The sequence below is a fragment of the Sorex fumeus genome, unplaced genomic scaffold (assembly GCF_029834395.1).
Source record: "Sorex fumeus unplaced genomic scaffold, SorFum_2.1 ptg000034l, whole genome shotgun sequence".
NCBI lineage: Eukaryota > Metazoa > Chordata > Mammalia > Eulipotyphla > Soricidae > Sorex > Sorex fumeus.
This window is the reverse complement of record NW_026606091.1, coordinates 28440949-28467276: the sequence shown is the minus strand read 5'-3', so window position 1 is coordinate 28467276 and position 26328 is coordinate 28440949. Positions and strand designations below refer to the sequence as shown.

Here is a 26328-nt window from a genome sequence, read left to right as displayed (position 1 = left end):
GACTTTTGCTTGGTCTGTAGCCCATGATTCTGTCTGCCAAGCCTAAGGGGAGGGAACCAAGCAGGCAACAAGAGGCAGAAGCGAAAAACTAGGCAGGACCTCTGAGAGACCCAGTCTAGGAGGTGGAGAAGATGGATGAGTCAGGAATCACCAAATTTGACAAGAATGAAATGTGAGGTTTGCTCTGACAAAATGGTGACCAGAACCAAATGGCAACCGGCTGAGTGGACAGCCACATTCCTGGAGTCAGAGATCACCTTGTTCCAGGTGAGGAAGACAAGACTTAATGCCCACCTGGTGACAGGAAGCCACCAGGCTTCATTCCAGGTTCCTTACCATTGACCCACGAACAGATGACTAGGAGCAGACCAAGACAACTCCAAAGGCCCCTTCATCTAACCCAGGGGGCGGGTGTACCATTGCCTCACCTGAGGTTCCGAGAGTCCGCGCGGGAGCGCCCCCAGTAAGCTACTCCTATTTCCATAACTTTATTTATATGTCTCTGTCCCTCTGTATGACCCGGACGGGGTTCCCAAATCTCTCACCGAGCAAGAGAGTGAGAGCAGTTTGCCCGAGCAGGGATGGAAGAGGCTCACAGGAACGCTCAAACAACGGAGCTTAGAAACTGGAGTCACTACTGTGGGAGCACCTGAGAGCAGTAGGCACCAATGTATGTTAGATGAAAGTTGTTACCGCAGAATCGAGGTAGCCTGTAAACAACCTACATAATTATGCTCTGACCTGCTAATGCCCGTTTGGGGGTAGCTGGGTAGAGCCTGCACACATGGAATACACTGGGATGCTTCCGGCAAACTCTTGGGTGCCACCTGTGTCTGGGTGAGACTCTGCAAGATCCTAAGAGAAAAAACTCCCAAGACAGTCGTTCAATGGGAGAACAGCTCTCCCCACCGGCAAGGGGTGAGAGGGGTCAAGCTGCTGATCCCCACAGTCTCCCAGCTCCCCAAACCTCAAGGCAAACCTGGACTTGGTGTTTCCAGAGCCCAGGGACCCAGAGGCCGGACACGGGGAGCTAAGCCCAGAGCCCCAGTAGAGGCTGCGAGAGGGTGTGCAGAACATGTGTGAGGTGTGCAGAACCGTGAGAGTGAATGGGCGACCCCAGGCCCATGGTGCAGGTAGAGGGGCAGGGCTATGAACTGGGCACCGAGGGGTAAACCAGGAGCTGCCTGTGACTGCCCTGGGCTGCCTTACCAGGAGTGTGACTCCCAGTAGAAATGTGACTGGCAGGAAGGGGCATGGCTGACCAAATTCCTGGAAATGACTGGAACAGGATGGCTCTTCCTTCTGAGGCTTTGCCATCTGGTCTGACACACGGATCTGGACACAATTCTTGTCACCAGTAGAGTGTCACTCAGCCAAGGCTGTCCCACCAGGTCCAGGCGTGCAGGAACAAAGAGGAGTCAGGGTCTGGTTCTCTATTTCATGGGGTCTGACCGTGCTGTGATGGTGGCAGTGGGACTTGTATTAGGGAACCTGATGGTCCACACAGAAGTGGGGCGCTATTCTCAGGGATCAGCTCTGTACAGACTCGGGGACACTAGAATCATGTTCCATCCACGGCCCCATCCTGCTCCACTGATAACAAACTGTCTTCCTGCCAGGGCAGTTGCCATGGAGAGGGACCCTGGCTGAGGGGACAGCACCTTGGACCCACCTGCTGCAGGAGCACTTTCAAGTCCTCATCCTGAGAAACCTGATGTGGCCACTAGGGGGCAAAGTGGGGTCTGTCCCTGGTGCCACTGCAGAGGGGAAAGGGGAAACAGGCACCAGGGACAGGGGAGGCCATGGAGGTGCTGCAGTGGAAGGCAGGGCTCTGGGTGCTGCATCCTGCCCTCCCTCCTGGGGACGCATCCGTGATTGAGACCTTCAACCCTTGGGGTGGACTCTCCTGGGGTCATTGACAGGCTTCACACAGGGGCAGGCAGGTGAAGCATCTTGGCATGGTGACATGGCCAAGGCTTCCCACAATCTAGAAGCAATTGTCAACTACTGGCCAGACCTGCCCCGCCCAGTGACACACACACATGCCTTGGATAGATCCATTTATTGCAACAATCGTGAAAATCAGACAGTGGCAGTCAGGGACAAAGCCCGCCTTCCTCCTTCCCCTCTTCTCAGTCAGCAATACAAAGTCCCCAAACAGCCCCAAAGAGTGTGTAGAATCCGGTGACTGGATGGTACCAGCGGCCAAGCTTCAGGGCTGTCATGCGCAGAAACAGGACCCCACAATGGGGAGGGGAGAGCTGAGTTGTAACTTCTGACCTCCAAATCATTGTTTGCTAGTGCTGGCGGGATATAACTGCCATCCTGATCCCTCGGATCTTGTGGAGGGGGACATCTCGGCCCCTCCAATACCTGGGGTCTAGTGTGGGGGGACACATCGGCACCCCCCGATCCTGGCGTCTAGTGGTGGGGGGCATCTCTGGCCCCCCCCTCGATCAATGGCGTCTACTGGTAGGGGGAGGCATCTCTGCTCCCCCATCCCTGGCATCTAGTGATTGGGGGTCATCTCTGGCCCCACCGATCCCTGGCGTCTAGTGGTGAGGGGCATATCTGCCCCCCTGATCAATGGCGTCTAGTGGTGGGGGGGCATGTCTGGCCCCCCCTCGATCAATGGCGTCTAGTGGTGGGGGGAGGCATCTCTGGCCCCCCAGATCCCTGGCGTCTAGTGGTAGGGGGGGTAACTCTGGCCCCCCCAATCCCTCGTGTCTAGTGGTGGGGGGACATCTCTGACCCCCCATCCCTGGCATCTAGTGGTTGGGGTGGCATCTCTGGTCCCCACGATCCCTGGCGTCTAGTGGTGTGGAGGCATCACTGGCCCCCCCGATCCCTGGCGTCTAGTGGTGGGGGGGCATCTCTGGCCCCCCGATCCCTGGCGTCTAGTGGTGGGGAGGCATCACTGGCCCCCCCATCCCTGGCGTCTAGTGGTGGGGGGGCATCACTGGACCCCCCGATCCCTGGTGTCTAGTGGTGGGGAGGCATCACTGGCCCCCCCACCCCTGGCGTCTAGTGGTGGGGGGGCATCTCTGGCCCCCCCGATCCCTGGTGTCTATTGGTGGGAAGGCATCACTGGCCCTCCCCATCCCTGGCGTCTAGTGGTGGGGGGGCATCTCTGGCCCCCCCGATCCCTGGTGTCTATTGGTGGGAAGGCATCACTGGCCCCCCCCACCCCTGGCATCTAGTGGTGAGGGGGCATCTCTGGCCCCCCCGATCCCTGGTGTCTAGTGGTGGGGAGGCATCATTGGCCCCCCCATCCCTGGCGTCTAGTGGTGGGGGGGCATCACTGGCCCCCCCGATCCCTGGCGTCTAGTGGTGGGGGGGCATCTCTGGCCCCCCGATCCCTGGCGTCTAGTGGTGGGGAGGCATCACTGGCCCCCCCATCCCTGGCATCTAGTGGTGGGGGGGCATCTCTGGCCCCCACGATCCCCGGTGTCTAGTGGTGGGGGGGCATCACTGGCCCCCTGATCCCTGGTGTCTATTGGTGGGGGGCATCTCTGGCCCCCCCTTGATCCTTGCCCTCTAGTGGGGGGGGGGAATCTCTGCCTCCCCCGATCCCTGGCGTCTAGTGATGGCTTGATCCTTGCCCTCTAGTGGGGGGGGAATCTCTGGCCCCCCCTGATCCCTGGTGTCTAGTGGGGGGGGCATCTCTGACCCCCCTTGATCCTTGCCCTCTAGTGGGGGGGAATCTCTGCCCCCCCGATCCCTGGAAACTAGTGGGGGGGCATCTCTGGCCCCCCCTTGATCCTTGCCCTCTAGTGGGGGGGGAAATCTCTGGCCCCCCGATCCCTGGCGTCTAGTGGTGGAGGGGCATCTCTGGCTCCCCCTTGATCCTTGCCATCTAGTGGGAGCGGAATCTCTGACCCCCACCCGATCCCTGGCGTCTAGTGCTGGGGGGGATCTCTGGCCCCCCCTTGATCCTTGCCCTCTAGTGGGGGGCGGAATCTCTGGCCCCACCGATCCCTGGCGTCTAGTGGTGGGGGGCCATCTCTGGCACCCCCATTTCCTGGGGTCTAGTCGAGGGGGAAACTGTGCCCCCTGATCCCTGGGGTGCCTTGGGGTGGGGACATTTCTTACCCCACATCTCGGGGTCTAGTGGATGGAGACTTTACTGTCCCCCTGATATCCTGTGTATTGAGATGGAGAATAGTTGTGCCTTTGCCCTGATCCCTGGTCTTGCAGTGAGGGATATCCCTGGTTCTAGTGGAGGGAGAAGAGCAAAGGGCCAAGGCAGAAGGCAGAACTCCGGTGGCGTTGGGAGGATGGGTCTTGGCGAGATCAATTGGGTGAGAGCGGCAGGGTGCATAGGTGCAGTAAAATCGAGGTGTCAGCTGGGTGTCAGGCTGCCAGTGCTGTTCTTGCTGACCAGCTGCGTTTTCTGGATTTTCGGCGGGTCATTACAGGACCTGGGTCCGATGTGGGTGGACTCCTCTTCCTTAAGGACAGCAACAGGAGCGTCTCTGGATCTCACACAGGCCATGGTCCCTGCCCCCTGGGACTTGACTGACTCCTCCAGCTCCTGGACTCTGGCACTCCTCCTGCCTGGCCCCCTGTGCCTCCTCCTTGTCTGTGGCCTCCAGCTCCTCACGTTTTGTGTCCAGGAGCACCTGTGTGTTGTTCGTCTCCACGCCAATCCCTTTGGAGTGGATGGGATGTGGCGCAGCATAAGGGTCTCAGCCAAGCAGGGGAGGTGGGGGGCTGGGGGTGGGGCCGCCTGGCTCCCCTCCCCAGTAGCCCCGACCTCTGACCCACAGGGGCTGTCACTCACCCTTTTCCAGGACTCCTCTCCACTTTACCAGGTTCTGCAGCTGCTGTTTCTGCTGCTGAGTCCCACAGAAGAGCACCTAGGGTGAAGGCACTAGCTGAGGAGGCAGGTCTAGGGCCTTCCTGCCCCAGAGCCCGTGGCCCCTCTCTCACCTGGTCTCCCTCAGCTCCCTGATGGCGGCCTCCAGCAGGGCCTGCTGCCTTGGTGGCACCTGCAGCAGCTGGTCTATGGGCTGCTTCTGCCGCAGCATCCGCTGGTACAGCTGCTCCTCCTTGGAGCCCAGGTGACGGCGGGCATCCAGGTGCTCTTGTCGGCAGCTGTGTGCATTTCCAGGTACCAGCAGAAAATTCCCCCGGGAAGCCACTGACACTGCACCTTTTCGTCGTGCACCGGCATCTGTGGGAGGTAGGACAGTGTCTGTGAGGACAGGCAGGAGGGCCGACTACTTCCCAGCCAGGAGATGCAGGGCTCAGACCCTCAACCACAGGCCCCCATGGGGTCTTTGTCCCAGAGCCTAGGAGTTGGGTCTCCCTCTGCCTCGGACCCTGACTCCTACCTGGCAACTGCCAACTCCAGACCCCTCTGTGTAGTGTGGGCCAGTCAGTGCCACCACAGCCCTCAGTTAGGGCATTCTGACCTGTCCTTCCTGCCATCACCCAAGACAGGCTCTTGGCCTCACAGGGGGTCTCACCAGCCCATTTCACAGACCAGGAAAGTCACAGCCCAGAAGACTGAATTGTTATGCCCCAAGAATACCCCAGGGTGGAGGGGAGCTGATGGCCAGCAAACCCCTGCACCCTCTCTCAAAACTCTTCGTGTTCGGCAACTTTTCGTGGGCTCGCCGTGAAGACATGTTGGAATGATAGGTGATAATTGGAGATGATAGGAGACTCGCTCAGCTCCAAGACTGGGGAATGTTACCCAGACCCCTTCCCAGACCCAGACTGTTACAGAGACACAACTCGAGCCTGGCCGGGCTCCCGGTCGGCCACCACACAGCCCTCAGACTCCAGGCGGCACTGTGCCCGCTTCTCTCACCCCAGCTCAGTCCCCTCAGCCCCCACTCGCATCCGCAGTTGTTCTCCGGGTTCACCCGTTGTTCCTGGAACCTCCTGCCTCCACCTGTCCTTGGAAATGTTGTCAACGATGTGGCTGTTTCAGGGGCACCCAGAGGCCGATAAATCTGAGAGGAAGCAGACAGTCAAGGACCCCAGAACTTCAACCCCACCCAAACTTCATGGTCCACAGCCCCGACTCTTGGTTCCTCCTGCTCATCTCGGGGGCTGCTCATTTCTCACCGCCATCTGCTGCTCCGGGCACCTTACTAAGTAGATTATTTCCTGCTTTGGACCCACTGGAGCCCTCCTGGCAGTGCTGGCAGGGACACGAGGGACAACTAGAAACAAGCGTTCTATGTCCCGGCCCTAGAGCTCTCTGCATTTTCATGGTCGTAACATTCTGGGGAGTGGACAGCAGACCCCATCTCCTCTGGCTGCCCGCGGAGCAGGACACAGGTGCGGAGGGACGGGGAGACTCGCCCAGCTCCTGCTCCCAGCCTGTCTCCCCTGTCACAGTTCCCCATTCACAGGGCCCCTCCCTCAACACTCGAAGTCAGTCCTCCCCGCCTTGCCCTCCTCAGACATCACATGCTTCAAGCTCCTGGTGCTGTGCACCAGCCCAAATCACTCTCCCCTAAAGGATGACGCTCTGCCAAGCAATGTTCCGCCTTTATAAGATACACTTGATGTTTTAAAATTCTGTTCTTTCAGCTCTTTCTGTCCCAAACAAGAGGGAAGGGGTGTTTTCGCACAGTTAGACCCACTGCCAGGAGGGTCTGTGATGAGGGGTCTGGGAGTCGGGGACCCTGCTTTGACTCCCCAGCTCCTCAGTGCTGCCCTGAGTTCCCACCCCCATTGTTTCCTGAGCTGGGGAGCCAGTGTCCAGCCACCCAGGTCTTTGGACAGCAGGAGCCCAGGAGTTCCTATTCTGGCGACAGGAACGGACAGGTCCTGGAGAGGGGCTCTCTGGGGACTCCCATCCCAGAGTCCCGGGAGACCCTGACGAGGACAGAGGCTGCTGGGGACAAAACTGCCGGAAGACTTGCTGGAAATGGGCCCGGGCTTGATCCTGTGCCCTTGGGGCCATACACTGACCAGTGCAGGACCAACGCAGGGCCTTTTCTTACCGTCCGTTGCGCTCTGCCAATTTCCAACGTTCCCCTAGAGATGACCCCTAGAGGTGACCCGTAGATGACCCGTAGAAGGGTCACCATCTGGAGCTGACCCCTAGATGACCCCTCTGAAGGGTCAACAGGGCAAAGGTGTGATGGGGCCACTTCTCCCTCAAGCATCCTTGAGAAAGGGTGCCGCGAGGGTCGGGGCCACGAGCTTTTTTTACAGGCAGGGATGGGGGTGTGGCCTCGGGGCTGCAACCCCATTGGCCAGGGAGAAATCTAGAGCTCCAGGGGTAACCTCACAATGAAGGCTGCACCAGCCTCTGCCCTGGTGGGCCTGACGGGCCTCCCCGCCCCCAGTCAGACCCTCTGGCACTGTCCCCTACCGACGATGGTGGCTTGGAACTCTGTGGGCCCCACGGTGGGCCAGGAGCACTGACCTTTTCGGTCTCCCGTAGCTCAGTCCACGACGTTCTCATTCCCAGAGACCACGTTCCCCCCTGCCCAGGCTGGGGTGCAGCTGCCAGGATTCGCCCCTGAGCACCCCTAGGTCTGGCCTGGCTGCTGCTGTGGGAGCCCAGCGAGCCTGGCAGAGGGGCTGTCCTGGTGGCTGTCCCCACCGCCCCTCACTTCCCAGGCCCCTCTCCTTTCTCTCCTTGGAGCCCCTGCCCTCCCTGCCCTTCCTCTCTCCTCTCCTCAGGCCCGCAGAGTTCTTGCTCCCTTATCCGGTGTCCACGTTCTCTCTGTCCTGTCTCTGCTTCTTCCCAGACTCGCAGCAGCCACTTTGTGGGGCTTTTGAGCCCGCAGACCCAGTCAGTCCCTGACCAGTTCCCCATGTTGCACAGAGACTTCCCTTTCTGAGCCCTGGAGGGCTCTTAATGACCCCACAGAACCTCGCTATCCCAGCTCTGCCCCTTTCTCTGAGACTCAGTCCATCCTATTGGGAGCTGGACACCAGACTTGGCCTTGGGGAAGCTGGACTCTTCTCTGGTGTTGCTCCCGGCCTGTTCTGGAAATCCCTCTCAATACACACACTCCCAACTAGTGCCACTCAGCCTGGCCACGCTGCCCTCACGAGTCCTGCAGCCTGAAAGGAACCCCAACTCCCCCATATCGCCCGTGCCCACTATGGCACCCCAGAGTGCCCCTGTTCTCCCTGCCCTGAGCACATTCAGGCCCCAGTGGTCTGCGGCTGTCTCCTGTAGCTCTGACATCTCCCCCTCTCACTTTCGCTGGTCTGAGAATCAAATCCATCCCTGATGGTGGGGCATAGGGTCACTGTGGGCTTGTGCTGTCTGGGGACCCCATGGGCAGTGAAGGGTTCCACACTGGGCTTAGGCTCTGGGCAGAGAAAGTCCATCCAGTCCTTGAGACGTTTGGGAAATACCTGGAGGTTTGCAGGTTCTTTTCCTGAGGCATGATATGGCCACTAAGGGGCCTGGCCCCCAGGAAGCATTGGGGGCAAGGTAGGGGCTCTTCCCGGTGGGCACTGCAGAGGGGGTGTACACGGAATAGGCCCCATGGCATGGGCATGTCATGTCAGGTTCTGATCCATGGTGAGACCCCCACAGGACAGCTCATGCTTCATCAAGAAGCATGAGCCGTTCCCTGGCAGGACCCACACACCCAATGCCACACACCCACACAGGCTGGGATGCATCCATTTGTAGAAACAATCTTGGAAACAGGACAGTGGCTGTCAGGGAGACTGATTCAGCCCTCTCCCCTCTCTCTCCTCTGCCACCAATTCATGATCCCCTAAACTGTCCCAGGTAGTGCCTAGAACTCAGTTGCTGACTGTTCCAGCCTCCATCCTTTTCAGGACTTCCTTTCCCAGAATAGAAAAAGTGGACTGGAGGAGGGGGAGCTCTCGGCTCAGACTTTTGCTTGGTCTGTAGCCCATGAACCAAAGGTTTGAGTGTGGCCTCGTTTTCCCTGGGTCAAGGAGGGGTAGATGGTTGTACCCAAGTGCTGTTTTGAAAATCAGATGCTCTGAATGAGTGTTTCCTCTAAGCACTGAGATCCTTCCAAGTACTGCTTCATTGACCCTCATGGCCTGTGTACATACCTGAGAGGTTTGGGGTTTGTGGGGATCTCTATTTGCTCCAGCCTTTGTGATCAGGAGACCCTGTGGTGCCAGGGAACGTTCTTGACCTCATGCATCCCAAGCCTGTACTGAGTCTCCTGAGATTTCTCTCTGGCCTTCTGGACAGAATTTTAACTCAAAAAAGTGGAAAATGCCCTGGACCATGCAAGGACAGCCCACAAACCGGAAATATCTCAACATTTAGGTGGGAAAGCAGGGGTGAGGTGTCATTCTCCACTCCTCTCTCCTGGGATGTAGTCTAAGGTGGGGGGTGGGGAGGTGGTCATTTATTATTGCTACTCTTTGAACTATTTCTATGGCGGTGAGTATTTCTCTCCTGGGACTCCTTATTGTGTAGTGTTGGAGGACATGTCTCCTATCTGAGCTCTGTTCTCTGTTGTGGGATATTTCTTACCCCAGAGCTCTTGTGTCTAGTATTGGAAAACAATTTTCCCCAACATCCCTAGTGTTATTTTCTGGAGGAAATTTCAGCTCTGCTCATCCCTGGTGCCAAGTAATTGTGAACATTTCTCTCCCCGGAACCCTGCTGTCTATTGTTAGGGGAAACCTCTGCACCCCATGTCACTGGTGCCTACTGCTTGGGGCCTGTTTTTGCCTCCCAGACCACTAGTGTCTATTATTGGGGGACATTTGTGCCCCCCACATCCCCGGTGCCCAGTGTTGGGGGAGATTTCTGCCTCCAGATGCACAGTCTTGCCCACACTACCAGCTTGTCCTTCTTGACTGTTACCACCTCCAGCTCCTCTGGCTTTATGATCTCCACTGTGTTCGCCTCTACTTCAGTGCCCTTGGATTGACTGAAACTGGATAGACTGCGGGGCAGCCCCAGGCTCTCAGCCAACCAAGGGAGGTGGAGGGCTCGGGAGCAGGGTCTGCCTGGTTCTGCCCCCAGAGTGTCCTGCCTCTTGACCCCCACTGGGGTCAAGTCCTGGCCAAGTCCTGGCCAAGTCCTGGCCTGAGTCAGGCCACTGTGGACTGTCCAAGTGGACTGTCACTGCTCAGGCAGAGTCACAAGTGGAGGGCCAGTGCTGTCACCCCCTTTCCCTCCCTCACCCCTTCCCACTAGCAGGGAAATCCCTCTTATGGCCTCTAAGAACTTGAGCAATCCTTCCTTAGGGCACTGGGAAAAGGCCGGCCCTGTCTGCTTGCAGCACTTTTCTTTGGGTGCTGGCACCACACCCAGGCTTTACTCCTGACTTAGTTCAGGGACCATACCTAGTGGACCTAGGGGGGCCCATTGATCCAACGTCAGCAGTGTGCAAGACGATCACTTTATCTGCTGGACTAATACCCTGCTCCAAGCAGTACTTTTCTTTCAGCTGCTTCCCACCTAAATCTCCTTCCTGTAGAGTTGGGCTCCCTTAAAGATGCCCCACTCCCCCATCTGTCCGGCACAGTGCCCAGGGAGATAGCCCCGTGGAACCCGAAGCTTCCACTCCCAAGCACTTTCAGACTTTTCAAGAATGGGCCCCAGGGATATTGCAGGGTTTAAGGTGCTTGCCTTGATGCAGCCCAGCCCTGTTCAAGTCCTGATACTAGGATCTCCTGAGCCCTGCTGAAGAGGAGAGGGGACCTCTGCCCACATTTCCTGCAGGCTAACTTCAGACAGGCTATCCTGGAGAGCAGGAGCTGCAATGAGGCACAGGGTCTGGGGGAGACGAGACAGCCACGGAAATCACCCGGGATGTCCCAGAGGTGGTCTGTCACACTGTTCAACTTAGAAACCTGGGAAAAATCCCCCAAATTTTCCTACGTTATTCATATGCTCCAGATCCTTATCTGCACCAAGAAAGCTTGGTCATTTCTTGTTCCATACTCTCCGGTCAGCTGCTCGGTAATACCCCGTCGCCCATCAGATCTGCTGTAAAACTGATCTCTCGCCTTGTGCGGTGTTCAGACTTTGGAGCTGTTCATTCCATTAGCACTATTATCTCATCATGTTCTCCCACTTGCCAAAATGTGCTTTTTTTTTTCCTTTATGGGTCACACCTAGCGATGCACAGGGGTTACTCCTGGCTCATGCACTTAGGAATTACTCCTGGTGGTACTCAGGAAACCATATGGGATTCTGGGAATCAAATCCAGGTCAGCCCCGTGCAAGACAAACACCCTACTCACTGTGCTATCACTCCAGTCCCTGCTGCTTGGTTTTTAGTTAGCTTTAGGCAGAAATTTTAGCAAAGTACGTATGTGTTCATAGTCGTTGAAAACTCAAGATTATATTAGTGCTGCAATTCTCATTTGTGAAACAACAAAACTCACTACCAAGCAGGGGAGAAAGCAAGACAAGACCAAAAGGAAAAAGAGCAACACCCAAGCAGTGGCACCTGGTGCACAGGAGGATTTGGCAGAGAGCATGGAGGCTGGGTGGCACTGCCACTCGTCCAGTGGAGACAGCATTACCCCAATAGAGTTGTTAAGGCCAGGCCCCAGCACCTCCAGTGGAGACAGCACTACCCCAGTGGAGAGGTTAAGGCCATACCCCAGCACCTCCAGTGTGCCCTTGGTCTAGAGGAGGCGAGAACTGGCAGGGCAGACAAGGGGCAGGGAGAAAGAGGGGAGCCGGAGCAGGAGCAGGAGTCAGGGGTGGAGGATCGGGAGGGGCAGAAGGCAGGCCCCAGATCATTGGCCCAGAGGGCCATGCCAAACTGCAGGAGAGAACAAAGTGCCTATATGACAGCAGACAAGCTGTGACCCTCTGTGAATGGGAGTGGCAGACATTCAAAGTTGGGTAGCTTCCAGAAATGTCTACTGACATCAGGACCACTTGGACAGTCTGACAGAGTCACAGGGAGTCCCCAGGCAGGCAGGGAAGGCAGGGTAACTTGGTACCTACACTTCTAAGAAAAGCCTCGTGGAAACGGTCGCCCCATGACCTCCAAGACAGGGCAACATAGGAAGCAGAGCTCGATGAAGGTATTGGATGTGCAGCCCTTCCCTGCTTTTGCTGGGCCTGAGAATCCATGGTCTCAGCAGATGCTGGGGGTTCCATATGGAAAACAAGGTTCTCCCTGTTCCCCACTTTAGTATCTTACTGGTGTTAGAGCTTCCGACAGAGCTAGAAGCACAAATAAATGTCCACCTTAACACTGTGTATTCCCACTTTGGAAAATACCCTCTCCAGGCGCCCTCTAATGGCAGTATCATGCCCCTCTGCTGGTAAACTCATGCTAGGAGTGAGCCTCCAGAGACAGCCGCAATGTCCGGTAGCCCGTGAGGTGTGCCTAGGGATAGGGAAAGATACTGCGCAGGTGTGGGAGGCAGGAATAGTGGTGGGATGCAGCTCAACTGGGAGCAACCCATTGGCCTCAGTTGAGAAGTCATGACCTGCGCCGAGTCAGTGTGGTCGGTCCTGCTGGTCACCTTGTGGTACCCAGCCCTTCCACTCTCTTGAGTCTGTTTTCCTCTAGTGCCCAATGATTGACAGGCTTGAACCTCAAAAGATGTGTTTCTCCCTTTGCAAATTGTTCCAGGAAGCAGACCCCCGTTTGCCTTTGGGCCAAAGGATCCAGAGACAGGAGGAATCCTCAGTTAGTGTGGACCCGTTGCCCAAGGATTCAAAAACTCGGACACCTTCTTCAGGAAGACCCTGGCTCTGGACTTAAGGAAATCCTTGTTGGAGCCCTAGAATGCACCATCCTGCAGTCTGTAGATGATTCAGTCCTAGTGTCAGAAGCCAAGAGGACTGAAAGAGAGCCTCAGAGGCTCTGCTCCAGCTCTTGGTTGAGGCTGGGCACCACACCTCCTGGAAGAATGAGCATTTAGAAGTGAAAAAAAGAAAAATAACCCCAAAAAACCCTTTCTAATCAGCAGTAGGGCCCAGAGGCAAAAAGGTTGATCCTCTTAGTGCCTGAGAAAGGGCACCAGGTTCTAGGTGCCCTGACCCAGGGTAGGGCCATTGGCAGAGGTCTGGGCATACCTGTCTCTGAGGCAGGGGGCTCTGATCTCTCCCTGTGCCACAGAGGTAAACAAACTATCTACCTCCAGGTCCCCATTCAGGGGTGACACTGATGACTAACAAAGGGCCCCAGTGGCTACCAATTGCCCAGATGGCACAGTCCCTGGGATTATGTAAAAATCCACGTCTAACTTTTGCGACTCTAGATTTTGGTGTGAAAACCCACTCTAACGTTCGCGACCCCAGCCTTTCTGCCTATCGGATGGGACCACATCCTCTGACTTGCAAGGAGCAGTGGATTAAATCTCTTGCTCAGAACCACTGAACAGTTCAGGAGCAGTTTCCAAGCTGAGTGGCATCCGGATAAAGACCATAAGAAAGAAGCCCTGAACCCTCTGGAAAGGCTAAGAGGGGCGCGCTCGGGGAGGGATAGGGACAAGCACGAAACATGGTGAGACCCCACGATCTCTATATTTCATATTAAAAATTGAAATTTATTTCTTTGGATTTATTTTTTGATTGGGTTTTTATTTCATGTTTTGAGTTTGTTTCTGCATATATGGATGTGTTGGCGGCGGTGTAACTTTTTTTATCCAAGTATTTTTAAAAATTTTTTTATTAGTGAAACACCATGAGGTACAGTTATAGACTTACAAATTTTTCTGCTTGGTATTCAGTCACACAACGATCAAGTAACCATCCCTCCACCAGCGCCCATCCTCCACCACCACGGGTCCCAGCATCCCTCCCACCCCCCCCATCCCCCCTCCCCACCCTGCCTCTGTGGAAGGGCATTCCCCCTTGTTCTCTTTCTCCTTTTGGGTGCTGTGGTTTGCAAGAGAGGCACTGAGTGGCAATCATGCTTGGTCTATAGTCTACTTTCAGCATGCTTGTCCCACTCTGGGAGGATCCTCCCAACACCCATTATTTGGTGCTCTCTGCTCTATCTGAGCCTCCTTGGAGGCTGTGTAACTTTTTTACATGCAGAGTACGAGTCTCAATGTTGTTCTGTTTGGGTCATCTCGCCACTCCTAGTACGCAGTATCCCTGCCATGGGGGCACGTCTGCAATTGCTTTGTGTAGCCGTAGAGCCTCATAGTCCCATAGCCCCATTCCTCAATGGGAAGGGGCAGAGGAGGGGAGAAGGGAGGGGGCAGGAAGGAGGAGGGGGAGAGGAGAAGGGCGGGAAGGAAGAGGGAAGAAAGACAAGATTGGGGTAGATGAATATGATTTTGACAGGGTAGGTAAAAGACGGAATTACAGGTGAGTAAGAATTCTCTTTGACCCTTTTCAGGGGCATGCAGGTGACAGGCTCTAGACATGGTGAATCTCATGTCAAGGGCCACCCACAATCTAGAAGCAACTGCCAACTGCCGGCAGGACCCACCTCGCCCAATACACATACCCACACGGCCTGGGATGGATCCATTTATTGAAACAGGCTTGGAAATAGGACAGTGACTGTCAGAGAGTGATCCAGCATGCCTCCTTCCTCTCTCCTCTCCTCAATTCATTAGTGCCCAAACAGCCCCCAAAGAGTGTCTAGAACTGGTTGCTCGATGTTTCCAGCTCCCGTTAGCTTCAGGGCTGCCATATGCAGAAACGGGGCTGTGTACTGGGGAGGGAGAGCTCGACCTCAGCCCTTGTTTGGCTTTTGGAGCTATCATGACTGAGGTTGGAGTGTGGCCCAGTTTAAATTTCTGCTCCCAACATCCCTGGTGCCTAGAGGTAGGAGACATTTTTGTCCCACTGATCCCTGCGGTCTAGTGTTGGGGGACCTTTCTGCCCCCTTGATCCCTAGGGTCTAGTGCTGAGGGAAAGTGGAAGAGTGGGGAGGAGGGAGGAAGGAGGAGAGTGGGAAGAACTGGATCAGGGCTAGATTAGTTGGAATTGAAGAACACAGGGTACATCATCAGGGTAGAAAAAGTGGATTAATGGTGAACAAGTTGTCCAGCAGAACTCGAGTGGACGAAATAGATTCTGGTTATTTGGGGGCAGGTCATTACAGGATCCGGATCTGAGGTCTGCGGCCTCCTGTTCCTCACAGACAGGAACAGGAGGGCCTCTCTGGGTTCTTCACACAATCCATGATCCCGCTCCCTGGGTCTGGACGCCAGACCTTAGTCTCAGATGCTTAGTCTTCTCACACGCCACCAGCCTGTCCTTCATGACCATCACCTCGAGTTCCATAGAGGTCATGGTCTCACAAACCTCCACTATGTTCACCTCCAACTCCGTGTTCTTCGACACTGGATTGAATGTGGGGCACTCCAGGGTCTCAGCCAAGCAAGGAAGTTGGATGCATCTCAGGGGTCCCGCCTGGCTCCACATCCCATATAGCCCCACCTCCAGATCCCCAACAGGCACTTCTCCCTCCTGGAGACTGACCCCCACTCACCCTCTTCAGGGTACCCTTGGGATTCCAGCAAGGCCTGGGGCTCAGTTGCTCCTGATTTCAGGACTGAGGATCCCCTAAAGATGAAGGCACCTGGTGAGTAGGCAGGTCTAGGACCGGATGTGCCTTCCTGTCCCTGAGCCCCTGCCCACCCCCTCACCTGGGTTTCCCTCAGCTCCCTGAAGGTGTCCTCCATCAGGGCCTGCTGCCTTGTTAGCACCTGCTGCAGCTGGTCCATGATCTGCTTGTGCCTCAGCACCTGCTCAACCTTGGAGCCCAGGTGAGTGGGACATCAAGGTGTGGGGTTGCCGCTGTGTGCTGCTTTTGGTACCAGCAGAAGCATTCCAAGCTGCAGGCACTGCACCTTCTGGTCTTGCATGCACATCTATGTCATGAAAAAGGTCGAAGGCTGTCCAAATCCCAGCCACAACATTCAGGGCCCAGACACTCACACACAGGCCCAAGGAAAACAGCACATCGGGTAACCTGTGCCCTGCACATTCCCCTGGGGGCCTTTCTCCCAAGGCCTTAGAAATGGGGCCTATCCCTACCTCAACCCAGCAGCCTCCCCGCTACTAGGACCCTCTCTGTGCAGTGAGGGCCAGTCCGCACCCCCACAACCCCTCTAGCCTCTTCTAGATTTTGATACATTATAGTGAGTGGCGTCCTGGCCGGTCCTTCCTCCCACCACCCCAGGCGGGCTCCTACCCTCACAGTGGGTCTCCCTCGGCACCTTCTGTCATTTCTCCATATCCACCTTGTCCTGATTCACTCCCCTTGCAGCTGATCTGGAGTTGGCTCTGCAGTAGCACCTGCTCCTCCTCCTGCTCATTCTCAGAGACCGACACTGGTCAGAGGCCACGTCCTACTGCGGGAGGCCGAGATCCCAGTCCTGTTGCTGCCGCAGACACTCACCTGTTTGTCCTGCAGTCCCACCTGTGGGCGCAAGGCTGGGAGTGAGGACAGGCAGCCAGGGCATCCTGCTCTGGGTCCAGGGATGTGGAGGTCAAGTACCGACTGCCAGGCCCAAGGCTGACAGCACTTGGGCAATCTGTCCCCTGTGCAGGCCCCCATGGTATTGCTCCAGGGGCCTAAAAGATGAGACCTCCCTTGACTGGGGACCCTGTCTCCTGTCCTGTGTTCAGGGATCACCCTTATTGTTGCTCAAGGATCCTTAGGAGGTGCCAGGAATCAACCCAGGATAGAAATATGCAAAGCAGACACCTCACCACCTGTTCTAGCTTTTGATATATTACATTTCCTTGTTTTTTTGCTTATTTGGTTTTGGAACCACAGCAGGGATCAGTCCCAGCCATGCTCAAGGGACTCTATGGGATGCCAGAGATTGAAGTCAGAGAGCCCAAGTGCCCGTCCCGCTCTACTATCTGCCGACCTCTTGTATCTTTTTCAAAATTAAAATTTTAACTTACCGTTGATTTTTCTACATTGCATCCCGAAAGGAATACCAGTTTACAATGGTGCATGTGAAATTCCCAAATTCTCCAGCGCGTCCCACTGCAATAAGAACCGTCCCTCCCATCTTCCCCCTCCTCTTTTTCGCATACTTGGAGATTTTTGGAGGGACATACCCAGTGTTGCTCAGGCCTCACTCCTGGCTCTGTACTCAGGGACGACTCCTGGTGGGGTTTCGGGATCATATGGGGTGCCCTGGGTCACATCTGGATTGGCTGGTCCACAGGGCAAATGCCCTACCCTCTGGACTACCTCTCTAATCCTGCAAGATAGTTTTCTTGAAAGAAACTTACTCAGTAAGATATGAAGGGAGCACGTGTTCAAAACAGAATCTGGGCTGAAAGAGCTGACCACTCCCCCTAACTTCTAACAGCCAGTAACTGCCTGTACCCCTCATCACTGTTTCTTGTGTGTGTGTGTGTGTGTGTGTGTGTGTGTGTAATTTATATTTTTAATTTTTTTTAATTTTTATTAGAGAGGCATCCTGAGGTACAGTTGTAAACTTACAAACTTTTGTGTTTGGGTTTCAATTATACAATGATCAAATACCCATCCCTCCACCAGTTCCCATTTCCCACCAACACGGATCCCAGTATTCCCCCTACCCCTCATCCCCCACATCCCACCCTGCCTCTGTGGCAGGGCATTCCCTTTGGTTCTCTCTCTCTTATTGGGTGTTGTGGTTTGCAAAAAAGGCAATGGGTGACAATCATGTTCGGTCTATCTACTTTTAGCCTGCTTCTCTCATCCTGGGAGGATCCTCCCAACACCCTTTATTTGGTGTTCCCTTCTCTATCTGAGCTCCCTTTGCCCCTAGCATGTGTGGCTGGCCTCCAAGCCATGGAGTAAAATTCCTGGTACTAATCTTGGCCAATCTTGGGTGTTAGTCTACTATTTTGTTGCTTTATGTTCCCCAGATGAATGCAATCTTTCTATGTCTATCCCTCTCTTTCTGACTCATTTCACTTAGCGTGATACTTTTCATGTAGTACCACTTGTATGTAAATTTCATGACTTCATCTTTTCTAACAGCTACATAGTACTCCATTGTGTAGATGTACCAAAGTTTCTTTAACCAGTCATCTGTTCCTGGGCACTCAGGTTTCTTCCAGTTTCTGGCTATTGTAGAGTGCTGCAGTGAACAAACAAGTGCAGATGTCATTTCGACTATACTTTATTGCCTCTCTGGGATATATTCCCAGGAGTGGTATTGCTGGGTCAAATGGAAACTCAATTTCTAATTTTTTGAGAATCGTCCATACTGTTTTCCAAAAGGGCTGAACCAGTCGGCATTCCCAACAGCAGTGAAGGAGGGTCCCTTTCTCGCCACATCCGTGCCAGCACCGGTTGCTTTTATTCTTGTGGATATGGGCCAGGCTTTGTGGTGTGAAATGATATCTCATTGTGGTTTTGATCTGCATCTCCCTGATGATTAATGATGTGGAGTATTTTCTCATGTGCCGTTTAGCCATTTGGATTTCTTCTTTGTGAAAGTTTCTATTCATTTAATCTGCCCATTTTTTTTAATGGGGTTGGATGTTTTCTTCTTGTGGAGTTCAACCAGTACTTTGTATATCCTTGATAAATCAACCCCTTATCGGATGCGTATTTGGCAAATATCCTTTCCCATTCTGTAGGCTGTCTTTGTATTTTGGTCACTGTTTCTTTTGAGGTGCAGAAGTTTCTTAGTTTAAGATAGTCCCATTTGTCTATCTCCGCTTTCAATTGCTTGGCCAGTGGCGGGAATGACTAAATTTGACAAGAAACAAATGTGAGGTTTGCTCTGACAAAATGGTGACCAAAACCAAATGGCAACCGGCTGAGTGGACAGCCACATTCCTGGAGTCAGAGATCACCTTGTCCCAGGTGAGGAAGAAAGACTTATCGCCCACCTGATGACAGGAAGCCACCAGGCTGCATTCCAGGTTCCTCACCATTGACTCACGAACAGATGACTAGGACCAGACCAAGACAACTTAAAAGCCCCTTTGGTCTAACCCAGGGCACGGGTGTACCACTGCCTCACCTGAGGTCCGCCCAGGAAGGCCCCCAGTAAGCTACTTCTATTTCCTTAGCTTTATCTGTCTCCGTCCCTCTGTCTGGCCTGCATGGGCTTCCCAAATCTCTCACCGAGCAAGAGAGTAAGGGATAGCAGTTTGCCCGAGCAGGGATGGAAGAGTCTCACGGGAACGCTCAAACTCTGGAGCTTAGAAACTGGAGTCACCGCTATGGGAGCACCTGAGAGCACTAGGCACCACTGTATGTTAGATGAAAGTTGTTACCACAGAATCGAGGTAGCCTGTAAACAACCTACATAATTATGCTGTGACCTGCTAAAGCCTGTTTGAGGGTAGCTGGATAGAGCCTGCACACGTGGAATACACTGGGATGCTTCCGGCAAACTCTTGGGTGCCACCTGTGTCTGGGTGAGACTCTGTAAGATCCTAAGAGGAAAAACTCCAAAGACAGTCGTTCAATGGGAGAACAGCTCTCCCCACCGGCAAGGGGTGAGAGGGGTCAAGCTGCTGATCCCCACAGTCTCCCAGCTCCCCAAACCTCAAGGCAAACCTGGACTTGGTGTTTCCAGAGCCCAGGGACCCAGAGGCCGGACACGGGGAGCTAAGCCCAGAGCCCCAGTAGAGGCTGCGAGAGGGTGTGCAGGACATGTGTGAGGTGTGCAAAACCGTGAGAGTGAATGGGCAGCCCCAGGTCCATGGTGCAGGTAGAGGGGCAGGGCTATGAACTGGGCACCGAGGGGTAAACCAGGACCTGCCTGTGCCTGCCCTGGCCAGCCTTACCAGGAGTGTGACTCCCAGTAGCAGTGTGACTGGCAGGAAGGGGCATGGCTGACCAAATTCCTGCAAATGACTGGAACAGGATGGCTCTTCCTTTTGAGGCTTTGCCATCTGATCTGACACATGGACCTGGACGCACGTCTTGTCACCAGTAGCTTGTCACTCAGCCAAGGCTGTCCCACCAGGTCCAGGCGTGCAGGAACAAAGAGGAGTCAGGGCCTGGTTCTCTATTACATGGGGTCTGACCGTGCTGTGATGGTGGCAGTGGGACTTGTATTACGGAACATGATGGTCCACAAAGAAGTGGGGAGCTATTATCAGGGATCAGCTCCGTACAGACTCGGGGACACTAGAAACATGTTCCATCCACGGCCCCATCCTGCTCCACTGATAACACACTGTCTTTCTGCTGGGGAGGGTGCCATCCAGGGGGAGCCTGGCTGAGGGGACAGCATCTTGGACCCACCTGCTGCAGGAGCAATTTCAAGTCTTTTGCCTTGCACGCAGCCAACATGGCCAACCCGAGTTCGATTCCTCCGCCCCTCTCTGAGAGCCCGGCAAGCTACCGAGAGTATCTCGCCCGCACGGCAGAGCCTGGCAAGCTCCCCATGACGTATTCGATATGCCAAACACACTAACAACAGTCTCCAATGGAGACATTACTGGGCCTGCTGGAGCAAATGGATGATCAAGGGGAGGGCCATCCTGAGAAACCTGATGTGGCCACAAGGGGGCAAAGTGGGGTCTGTCCCTGGTGCCACTGCAGAGGGGAATGGGGAAACAGGCTCCAGGGGCAGGGGAGGCCACGGAGGTGCTGCAGTGGAAGGCAGGGCTCTGGGTGCTGCATCCTGCCCTCTCTCCTGGGGACCCATCCGTGATTGAGACCTTCAACCCTTGGGGTGGACTCTCCTGGGGTCATTGACAGGCTTCACACAGGGGCAGGCAGGTGACGCGTCTTGGCATGGTGACATGGCCAAGGCTTCCCACAATCTAGAAGCAATTGTCAACTACTGGCCAGACCTGCCCCACCCAGTGACACACACACCCACACAGGCCTGGGATAGATCCATTTATTGCAACAATCGTGAAAATCAGACAGTGGCAGTCAGGGAGAAAGCCCGCCTTCCTCCTTCCCCTCTTCTCAGCCAGCAATACAAAGTCCCCAAACAGCCCCAAAGAGTGTGTAGAATCCGGTCACTGTATGGAACCAGTGCCCAAGCTTCAGGGCTGTCATGCGCAGAAACAGGACCCCACAATGGGGAGGGGAGAGCTGAGTTGTGACTTCTGACCTCCAAATCATTGTTTGCTAGTGCTGGCGGGATATAACTGCCATCCTGATCCCTCGGATCTTGTGGAGGGGGACATCTCGGCCCCTCCAATACCTGGGGTCTAGTGTGGGGGGACACATCGACACCCCCCGATCCTGGCGTCTAGTGGTGGGGGGCATCTCTGGCCCCCCCGATCCCTGGCGTCTAGTGGTGGGGAGGCATCTATGGCCCCCCCGATCCCTGGCGTCTAGTGGTGGGGAGGCATCACTGGCCCCCCCACCCCTGGCGTCTAGTGGTGGGGGGGCATCTCTGACCCCCCCTATCCCTGGTGTCTAGTGGTGCGGAGGCATCACTGAACCCCCCATCCCTGGCGTCTAATGGGGTGGGGCATCTCTGGCCCCCCAGATCCCTGGTGTCTAGTGGTGGGGAGGCATCACTGGCCCCCCCATCCCTGGCGTCAAGTGGTGGGGGGGCATCTCTGGCCCCCCCGATCCCTGGTGTCTAGTGGTGGGGGGGCATCTATGGACCCCCCTCGATCCTTGCCCTCTAGTGGGGGGGGAATCTCTGGCCCCCCCAATCCCTGGCGTCTAGTGGTGGGGGGGCATCTCTGGCCCCCCTTGATCCTTGCCCTCTAGTCGGGGGGGAATCTCTGCCCCCCCCGATCCCTGGCGTCTAGTGGGGGGGGCATCTCTGGCCCCCCCTTGATCCTTGCCCTCTAGTGGGGGGGGAATCTCTGGCCCCCCCCGATCCCTGGTGTCTTGTGGTGGGGGGGCATCTCTGGCCCCCCCTTGATTCTCGCCCTCTAGTGGGGGGGGAATCTCTGGCCCCCCCAATCCCTGGCGTCTAGTGGTGGGGGGGCATCTCTGGCCCGCCCTTGATCCTTGCCCTCTAGTGGGGGGGAAATCTCTGGCCCCCCCGATCCCTGGCGTCTAGTGGGGGGGCATCTCTGGCCCCCCCTTGATCCTTGCCCTCTAGTGGGGGGGGAATCTCTGGCCCCCCCCGATCCCTGGCGTATAGTGGGGGGGGCATCTCTGGCCCCCCCTTATCCTTGCCCTCTAGTGGGGGGGAATCTCTGCCCCCCCGATCCCTGGCGTCTAGTGGGGGGCATGTCTGGCCTCCCCTTGATCCTTGCCCTCTAGTGGGGGGGGAACTCTGGCCCCCCCCGATTCCTGGCGTCTAGTGGGGGGGCATCTCTGGCCCCCCCTTGATCCTTGCCCTCTAGTGGGGGGGGGAATCTCTGGCCCCCCCGATACCTGGCGTCTAGTGGGGGGGCATCTCTGGCCCCCCCTTGATCCTTGCCCTCTAGTGGGGGGGGAATCTCTGCCCCCCCGATCCCTGGCGTATAGTGGGGGGGGGCATATCTGGCCCCCCCTTGATCCTTGCCCTCTAGTGGGGGGGGAATCTCTGCCCCCCCCGATCCCTGGCGTATAGTGGGGGGGCATCTCTGGCCCCCCCTTGATCCTTGCCCTCTAGTGGGGGGGGAGTCTCTGGCTCCCCCCAATCCCTGGTGTCTAGTAGTGGGGGGGCATCTCTGGCCCCCCCCTTGATCCTTGCCCTCTAGTGGGGGGGGAATCTCTGGCCCCCCCAATCCCTGGCGTCTAGTGGTTGGGGGGCATCTCTGCCCCCCCTTGATCCTTGCCCTCTATTGGGGGGGGAATCTCTGCCCCCCCCGATCCCTGGCGTCTAGTGGGGGGGCATCTCTGGCCCCCCCTTGATCCTTGCCCTCTAGTGGGGGAGGGAATCACTGGCCACCCCCCGATCCCTGGCGTCTAGTGGGGGGGGCATCTCTGGCCCCCCCTTGATCCTTGCCCTGTAGTGGGGGGGAAATCTCTGGCCCCCCCCGATCCCTGGTGTCTAGTGGTGGGGGGGCATCTCTGGCCCCCCCTTGATCCTTGCCCTCTAGTGGGGGGGAATCTCTGGCCCCCCCGTTCCCTGGCGTCTAGTGGGGGGGCATCTCTGGCCCCCCCCTTGAAACTTGCCCTCTAGTGGGGGGGGGAATCTCTGGCCCCCCCGATCCCTGGCGTCTAGTGGGGGGGCATCTCTGGCCCCCCCTTGACCCTAGCCCTCTAGTGGGGGGGGAATCTCTGGCCCCCCCCGATCCCTGGCGTCTAGTGCGGGGGGCATCTCTGGCCCCCCCTTGATCCTTGCCCTCTAGTGGGGGGGGAATCTCTGCCCCCCCGATCCCTGGCGTCTAGTGGGGGGGCATCTCTGGCCGCCCCCTTGATCCTTTCCCTCTAGTGGGGGGGGAATCTCTGGCCCCCCCCGATCCCTGGCTTCTAGTGGTGGGGAGGCATCACTGCCCCCCCGAATCCTGGCGTCTAGTTGGGGGGCATCTCTGGCACCCCCATTTCCTGGGGTCTAGTCGAGGGGGAAACTGTGCCCCCTGATCCCTGGGGTGCCTTGGGGTGGGGACATTTCTTATCCCACATCTCGGGGTCTAGTGGATGGAGACTTTACTGTCCCCCTGATCTCCCGTTTCTTCAGATGGAGAATAGTTTTGCCTTTGCCCTGATCCCTGCTCTTGCAGGGAGGGATATCCCTGGTTCTAGTGGAGGGAGAAGAGCAAAGGGCAGAGGCAGAAAGCAGAACTCCAGTGGCGTGGGGAGGACGGGGCTGGGCTAGATCAATTGGGTGAGAGCGGCAGGGTGCGTCGGTGCAGTAAAATCGAGGTGTCAGCGGGGTGTCAGGCTGCCAGTGGAGCTCTTGCTGACCAGCTGCATTTTCTGGATTTCCTGCGGGTCATTACAGGACCTGGGTCCGATGTGGGTGGACTCCTCTTCCTTAAGGACAGCAACAGGAGCGTCTCTGGATCTCACACAGGCCATGGTCCCTGCCCCCTAGGACTTGACTGACTCCTCCAGCTCCTGGACTCTGGCACTCCTCCTGCCTGGCCCCCTGCGCGTCCTCCTTCTCCGTGGCCTCCAGCTCCTCACGTTTTGTGTCCAGGAGCACCTGTGTGATGTTCGTCTCCATGCCAATCCCTTTGGAGTGGATGGGATGTGGGGCAGCATAAGGGTCTCAGCCAAGCAGTGGAGGTGGGGGGCTGGGGGTGGGGCCGCCTGGCTCCCCTCCCCAGTAGCCCCGACCTCTGACCCACAGGGGCTGTCACTCACCCTTTTCCAGGACTCCTCTCCACTTTACCAGGTTCTGCAGCTGCTGTTTCTGCTGCTGAGTCCCACAGAAGAGCACCTGGGGTGAAGGCACTAGCTGAGGAGGCAGGTCTAGGGCCTTCCTGCCCCAGAGCCCATGGCCCCTCTCTCACCTGGTCTCCCTCAGCTCCCTGATGGCGGCCTCCAGCAGGGCCTGCTGCCTTGGTGGCACCTGCAGCAGCTGGTCTATGGGCTGCTTCTGCCGCAGCATCCGCTGGTTCAGCTGCTCCTCCTTGGAGCCCAGGTGACAGCGGGCATCCAGGTGCTCTTGTCGGCAGCTATGTGCATTTCCAGGTAGCAGCAGAAAATTCCCCCGGGAAGTCACTGGCACTGCACCTTTTCGTCGTGCACTGGCATCTGTGGGAGGTAGCACTGTGTCTGTGAGGACAGGCAGGAGGGCCAACTACTTCCCATCCAGGAGATGCAGGACTCAGACCCTCAGCCACAGGCCCCCATGGGGTCTTTGTCCCAGAGCCTAGGAGTTGGGTCTCCCTCTGCCTCGGACCCTGACTCCTACCTGGCAACTGCCAACTCCAGACCCCTCTGTGTAGTGTGAGCCAGTCAGTGCCACCACAGCCCTCAGTTAGGGCATTCTGACCTGTCCTTCCTCCCATCACCCAAGGCAGGCTCTTGGCCTCACAGGGGGTCTCACCAGCCCATTTCACAGACCAGGAAAGTCACAGCCCAGAAGACTGAATTGTTATGCCCCAAGAATACCCCAGGGTGGAGGGGAGCTGATGGCCAGCAAACCCCTGCACCCTCTCTCAAAACTCTTCGTGTTCGGCAACTTTTCGTGGGCTCACAGTGAAGACATGTTGGAATGATAGCTGATAATTGGAGATGATAGGAGACTCGTTCAGCTCCAAGACTGGGGAATGTTACCCAGACCCCTTCCACTGTTACAGAGACACAACTCGAGCCTGGCCGTGCTCCCGGCCAGCCACCCCACAGTCCTCAGACTCCAGGCGGCACTGTGCCCGCTTCTCTCACCCCAGCTCAGTCCCCTCAGCCCCCACTCGCATCCGCAGTTGTTCTCCGGGTTCACCCGTTGTTCCTGGAACCTCCTGCCTCCACCTGTCCTTGGAAATGTTGTGAACGATGTGGCTGTTTCAGGGGCACCCAGAGGCCGGTAAACCTGAGAGGAAGCAGACAGTCAAGGACCCCAAACCTTCAACCCCACCCAAACTTCATGGTCCAGAGCCCCGACTCTTGGTTCCTCCTGCTCATCTCGGGGGCTGCTCATTTCTCACCGCCATCTGCTGCTTCAGGCCCCTTGCTAAGTAGATTATTTCCTGGTTTGGACCCACTGGAGCCCTCCTGGCAGTGCTGGCAGGGACATGAGGGACAACTAGAAACAAGCGTTCTATGTCCCGGCCCTAGAGCTCTCTGCATTTTCATGGTCGTAACATTCTGGGGAGTGGAGAGCTGACCCCATCTCCTCTGGCTGCCTGCAGAGCAGGACACAGGTGCGGAGGGACGGGGAGACTCGCCCTGCTCCTGCTCCCAGTCTTTCTCCCCTGTCACAGTGCCCCATTCACAGGGCCCCTCCCTCAACACTGGAAGTCACTCCTCCCCACCTTGCAATCCTCAGACATCACAGGCTTCAAGCTCCTGGTGCTGTGCACCAGCCCAAATCACTCTCCCCTAAAGGATGACGCTCTGCCAAGCAATCTTCCGCCTGTATAAGATACACTTGATGTTTTAAAATTCTGTTCTTTCCGGAGGGGCTCTCTGGGGACTCCCATCCCAGAGTCCCGGAGACCCTGACGAGGACAGAGGCTGCTGGGGACAAAACTGTCGGAAGACTTGCTGGAAATGGGCCCAGGCTTGATCCTGTGGCCTCGGGGCCATACACTGACCAGTGGAGGGCCAACGCAGGGCCTTTTCTTACCGTCCGTTGCGCTCTGCCAATTTCCAACGATCCCCTAGAGATGACTCCTAGAGGTGACCAGTAGATGGCCCGTAGAAGGGTAAACATCCGGACGTGACCCCTAGATGACCGCTCCAAGGGTCAACAGGGAGAAGGTGTGTTGGGCCCACTTCTCCCTCAAGCATCCTTGAGAGAGGGTGCCCCGAGGGGCGGGGCCACGAGCTTTTTTTATAGGCAGGGAAGGGCGCGTGCCCTCGCGGTTGCAACCCCATTGGCCAGCGAGAAATCTAGAGCTCCCAGGGGTAACCTCACAATGAAGGCAGCACCAGCCTCTGCCCTGGTGGGCCTGACGGGCCTCCCCACCCCCACCCGGACCCTCGGGCACTGCCCCCTACCAACGATGGTGGCTTGGAACTCTGT

General features: G+C 56.5%; 1 pseudogene; it reads right to left on the bottom strand.

Annotated features, from left to right (window-relative positions):
- Positions 1–26328, bottom strand: part of LOC130026611 (polypeptide N-acetylgalactosaminyltransferase 12-like) — a 54940-nt pseudogene that overhangs the window by 17661 nt on the left and 10951 nt on the right.